The sequence below is a fragment of the Atta cephalotes genome, assembly GCF_000143395.1.
Source record: "Atta cephalotes unplaced genomic scaffold scaffold00058, whole genome shotgun sequence".
In the NCBI taxonomy this organism is placed as follows: Eukaryota; Metazoa; Arthropoda; class Insecta; order Hymenoptera; family Formicidae; genus Atta; species Atta cephalotes.
In genome coordinates, this window is record NW_012130122.1 from 22,871 (window position 1) to 29,736 (window position 6,866).

Here is a 6,866-nt window from a genome sequence, read left to right on the forward strand (position 1 = left end):
AGTTATTGTTATTTTGCGAAAAATCAATCTTTTTAATCGGCTACGATAAAGACTGGATTTTTTTTATTTATTCGATTTTATTTTTTTATTTCATATAAATAGTAAAAAAAATATATAGTTAATATTACAATACAATACATAAACTCACCTTGCAGCATGTCCTTTGAATATCGTTGTTACTTTTCTATTTTTTAAAATAAATTTTACATTATTATTCATTTGAATTATATTCCATTTATTAAAAAAACTTACTTAAATAAAATTTTAATGTTTGTTATAAAAAGTATATTTTTATAGCATATATTTTCGAGCCTCTTAAATGTATAATATTTTGATATTTACTCGCGGCAATTGCAATGGATCTCCGTTAGAGTTCAAAGATTATTCGTATATCCATTTTGTATCGCAAGGATATAAAAAAATTATCATTTGAAAATTACTACTATAAAGTAATCAAACCTTATATATATCCAATATTTATTATTTATGGATAATTATACAATGAATTCAACTGTCGTGTAGATACATGTGACCTAAATACCCATACAACCTAAATGCTATTTTTTTTTTAAATCTTCATATATAAATAAATATTTATTTAAATATTATATATTTAATATTTTATATAAATATTTTAAAATATCTCATATTTTTTTAATATTCAGAAATATATCTTTTTCTTAATCAAGTCATCAATTATCAATTTTCAATCAAAGCAAAAAATTAGAGAAAATCATAAAACGGCTTTAGGTTGGCCATCTAGAGTTACCACTTTATATATTTATACATTTATATGTGAACCGACTTTTTGTTTCCAATAGAATACGGTTAAGAATGATCTAGCCACAGTCCTCTAAAAGGTATGTCTTGGAAGAGTTGATAAAATACAAATCTTTCCTTTACCGATTGCACATGACATTCGCGAGCGAGGAGACGATTTACGCTCGGAACGAAAAACGCGGTGCGTGGCGTCGTCTCTGGTGCATTCTCGTGGCCGCAGCGGCACGCACGTAAGCGTTTGCATCGTGCCGCTCGCTGCACACCGTTCGTAGCTCTGTGTGCGGTGTAAAAGCAATCCACACGCGTGATATATTATGCAGTCTCGCTAAGTGGAGCCCGGAGATGCCAAGCGGAAGAGGAGCGAGGGTGAGAGGAAGAGGGAACGAGCGTGAAGAACGAGCGGGACGACGTCGCACGTTGAGCGAGTGCATGCCACGGTAAGAGAAAGAAAAAGAGAAAGAAACACATGGGGAAGGGCAGAGAGGAGAGTGAAGCGCGAAAGCGCAGAAAGAAGAGGGCGAGGTTACTCAAAACGAGCGGCTGTATTAAGTGCGCCTATAGATTACGGCGCCGGGAAAAGTAGAGGCACATCGCGCTAAAACGCCTCGGGGAAAAAAATTACCGTACGGGCCCCCGTACGTCATCCTCGCGGCCTCGCCTGTTTTCTCTCTCTCTCTCTCTCTCTCTCTCTCTGCATACATGCGAGAGCGTGGATCATTTCTAGTCAAGAGTGCGGGATGCGCATTTTTCATGATGAACAACACTTCGTTGGCGCCTTTTTCTTCGATCTGATGACAGGCACTGTCTCTCTTTCTCTCTTTCGTCTCGATCCGTCCTCGATCACCATGGAGAATGCGTCAGGGGATGGAAGTATAATTCACGATTTATATACATCATACACTATCGCGGTTACCGCATTTTTGTTTCTTTTTTTCTCTGAGGACGATATCGCTCTAATGTGATTTTAAAATTAATCCTTTTTAGGAAAAAATGGAGAAAATTCTAATCGAATAAGTTTCATTATAGAGACATTATATTGAAAAACTTCCTAGATTTGTAAATTTTTATTTCACATGAAAATATTTTGTAAAATTGAAATAAATCACTTTATACTTACATAAACATTAAACCAAATGCAGATCACAAAATAACTATGGAATTGTACAGTTGAATTATACCAGGATTGAGCAGTAACTAGTTAAAACATTAAAAGTTAAAAAAAAGTTAAAAAGTTAATAACTTTTTAACTTAACTTAGTTAATTTTAAATGTATTAAATTTTAACTTAACTAAATTATTTTTAAACGTTAACTCTTTTTTAAGTTAAAAAATTTTTTTATCTCTTTTAAATATCTTAGAAAAATAATAAGATATAATAAGGTAGATATATTAAAGGCATATATTCGTAATCTGTTTATATTTTAAGACCATATTAAGTAATTTCTTAAGATGCTAATACAGCTCTCTGATTGATTTATGCGGTTATGCCTTAAGTCATTGACAGGCCTTAAGAAATTGACTAATTACAGTCAAATATTCTTCTCACATTCGATTGTAATTGGTCAATTTCTTATGGCTTAAGAACTTATTATTATAAAAAATAATAAAAAGTCACTGATCTTGTATCTTCTTTATGTGCTAGCTGTTTTTTTAAAATTATATAATTTATATATTGTAGTTATATTGTTATGTGTTATATACTTATATCACATATGAATAAAAAAATTAAAAATTTAATTTACTTAATAATCTATATTGTGATTATTTAATCTCTAATTTTAAGAAAAATTAGGACATTATGATTTAAAAAATAATTTTTTCAAAATTAACTTTTTTTTAAATTTAAGTTAATTCAATATTGACTTAATTTACGTTAAGTTAATTTTTTATTCCTTCAACTTTTAATTTTATTAATTTTGTAAAGCCATTAACTTTAACTTTATTCAGTTAAAAAAAACATTAACTTACCCAACTCTGAATTATACATATATAAGATCACTCGCAGGCATTAATAATAATGCTGCAAAAAGTTTGACAATTTAACAATCAATTTGAATCAATTTAAATCATTATTCAGATGGATATTTATTCATCCAACGTAATTCTTCAGAGTCGTATTTAACTAAATTTTTAGATATGCTTCAGCAAAAAGCGTTCTTATCGGTGGTGAATTATTCTAGTGGATAGAGGATCTAATGAATTCCACACATCGTAATACAGTAAGTATATATGTCACAAAAAAATGTTATTTTTATTAATACGAGCGATATATTACACATGTAATATATTAGCTTATACTCATTTGTTTACATGTTTTGTATATACGTACGCCAAATATATGCGCGTCGAGATACACGCGCATGGCACTCGTAACGTGTTCGTTAATATCTGAACTCTGCTTTCTTCTAGCGATAAAATAATCGCGTGCTCTACAATTCCTACGAGCGCTTTAATTAACGTAATTAACATTCTTCTATATATTCACACAAGACGACCAAGATCAATTAGGGATGTGACAATAACAAATAGAAACGCAATAATTTCGTAATAATAAGAAATAAAATTAATAGCTTCGCCATTTGTGTCGATTATCTTCTGGCGAATGAAAATGTGTTAAATTTTTCTCCAGCAAGAAATTCATCGAGATTATCAGATTATTATCGATTATATCCCCATTTGAACCTAGTCGAGTTCGTGAACAAAAATTGCACGAATCTATGTACATGACTGCCTTTTTGGAACGCCATTCTATCGTTCGATCCTCCATGATGAATCCTCCAATACGCATGAGAAGTTGTCGTGAAACGCGAGAAGGTACATAAGTACGGATCATATTTGAGTTAACAGGACCATCTCGCAGAGAGACGTATTTCCCGCGGGAGCGTACATTTATTGTAAAGGATCGTTTTTAAATCTACAATCGCGTATGCGCATTTATATGTAAGAGCTACCGTAGAAAAATACTGCTTCTCTTTCGTTTCTAGAACACGAGCTGCGCTCGCGAGAACAGCACCCGGCAAAAGTGACGCTAAAATACTAGCTTACTAAACATCGTGATTTAATTTTTAGCTTCTAGTTGTCGGTATCTATATTATGTGCCCGATGAATACACTCCCAATATTCGAATAAATGAACTTTCTAAAAACTTTTAGAATGAATTGTTGCATTCTGAAAAGTGAAATTTCACTTTCAAAGATTAAAAATTGAACTACTCTTTTTCAAGACTGGCTCAATTTTCATAAAGGAATTTAGAGAGAATGAATAATGAATAGAGAATGAATATGAATAGAGTATGAATATATTCTTTTTTAGTATTCATCGAGAAGAAATAAATAATATTCATTCGATTCAAATAAATATTTTTGTTTGAATATGATTACAAATATTTTTGCGAATGTGATTACAATTTTTTATTTCATATTTACTTCTACTCTGCATTATTTGCACATAGCTTGCAAGCATAGAGTAAAAAAAAATCAGTAAAAACAATGAAACCGGCAGAAAGAAATAATATTTAAACTTATATAAGTCTTTTTTTAAATTACATAAAGTTATTTACACATTCCTGTTGTTGCATCTAATTCCTCAATTAATATTATGTTCAAGAAAATCACATTCGCGTAAAGGAATGTAAAAAGAATAATGTACGCATAATGGAACCATCATTATAATAGTTGTTTCTTTTTCTACATTCAATTAACGATTACAGATTTTATAAAAACAAGATTTAACAATATTATTTAATAATATATATATAATAATAATCGCTTAGAATTATCATCAAATGTTATAGAATATTAAAGAATAACGATTGCTTGTAGAGGCTTCATTTTTTAGTTTACATTTTGTTTGAATACTTTGATTATTTTATATGCGAATATTTGTAAAATAATTATAATATTTTCATGAATAAATATTGTAAATTCAAAATGTTGAATAAATATAGGAATACATATTTTTATAATGTGAAAATTTTAAATAAATATAATTTATAACTTAACATAACTCTTTTATACAAATTTTGCATATTCATTTTCGTACTCATTAGGCATACTGATAGATGAGATATCGATCTTGTGCGAAAGTTTCACCAATATTGTTTATTCCTAGTAAAAATCTAAGTTTATCCGGACGGCGAAAGTTCCGCAGAAAACTAATAAATATATTATAATCACATATTTCTATCATCATTATCGTTATATATTTTATTTAAGGTCGAACGCGTGAGATACTTATGATTCTCGTTTTCATTCGACGCTACATATTATTAATATTAAATATTTACTGAATATTATATTATATATGTGTGTATGTATACCCAAAAAATTAATGTAATAAAAGCAAGGCAATATTTTCTATCAAATCGTAAATATGAAAACACTTTTCTTTTAATATTTAAAAATTTAAAAATTTTGGACCCAACATCTTATTACATATTTATTAATATCCGGAAATTTTTTTGGACGACTAGAGTTAAGTCTCTATATAAACAAAATATAAAATATATAAAGGAAAAAGAATGAGAATGGATAAGGCATTTAAAAGTTAAAGATTACAAAGATGATGAATATTCACAATTAAAGCTTTTTCAAAAAAAACGATAAGTAATAAAATTCAAATTTGATGGAAAATACTACCGAACTTGCGTTTTTCAGGAAATACTCCATACATTAGTATAATATTTAAATATAAATTGCATTGGCAGGACATTGCACGAATGCATCTGTTGCAGCCACGAAAACTCGTACCACCTACTCTCTAAATAAATAATAATCAACTATTCTTTACCTGTCGTTCAAATGATAAATATTTCCTAAATTCGATTTTTTTATCAGGAAACCTTTGAAAATTATTCGCATAATGAGCAACGCGTATGCGCGTAAATTCAAGTTTAATAAAAACTTTATACCGATTAATACCCGAGTAGAGTTTACGTGGCTAACATACGCACAAATATTTTCCTATTTCTATCTATCGAGCCGTGCCACGCGACGATTATTATATCAAAGGCCCATTTGAAGACACATCTTTGCACGACAGATTGGCACGCGTGGAAACGGACGGTAAAAAATACGAGATACACAAATTGCAAATATAAAGATCTGCTAATATTAAAAGGACTAGATTCACGGATAACCCGTGCGTTTCGGTCGATTATTTCTCGTCATTGCGTATCTCTATTATATATCTCTAATGCTCTTATTACATTGACAGAAGTCAAATTTGTGTATGAAATAATTCTAGAATTTAGAACGATAGAACGATAGATACTCACGCGCATCGCTTTTCCTCACATCGGGAAAAAATAAAGAAAATTTATTAAGTTCCGTATTTTTTTAATTTATCGAATACATAAAAATATATTATTCAAGATGATAACTCATGAATGCGATAAGTTCAATCGAGAACTACTACTACTTAAGTTTAGCCTAAAGAATTAGGGAGCGATCATCGTGATGTTTTCTCGTCGTCATCGTTCAGTGAAACAACAGGTAATTTCGATCGTAAGTCTCTAATGCATGGGGGAGAATAAATTATCCCGCGTTACGTATAACAAAACAACAGTCCTCAACTAAGCGATTATTCGGAAATGTAAATCATAACTTTGTTCCTCCTTCAAATTTAGTAAACGCGTACTTGCATATATTCTCTTTTTTCTTCTGATATTTCGACAAGTATCGCTACAGTTGAATCAGTATTTCCGAAACATATCTCAAACAATTTTATAATACGCGTACTTTGTAGAACATTGTTCAGTAGAGGATTAGAACAATCCGATATTGATAAAAAAAATATTATAGTCGAAAAATCCAGAGTGATGATACTAGGATGTTTTGTAGAAGCGAAACGATGCATACCGCAAGTTTGTAAAGCAGAATATGCATGCGTGTTCCATCAGTATGTCACAGACGTAAATAGGCGACCGAAATGGTTCGGGAAGCACTAGTCTAAATTAAAGTACATGTACTTTCGTCTTGTTCGCGTTACTTCTGAGTAAATTTAACTCTCAAATTGACTTTCATTCCAGAGGAAGAGACGTGCACATATATATATATATATATATATATATATATATATATATATATA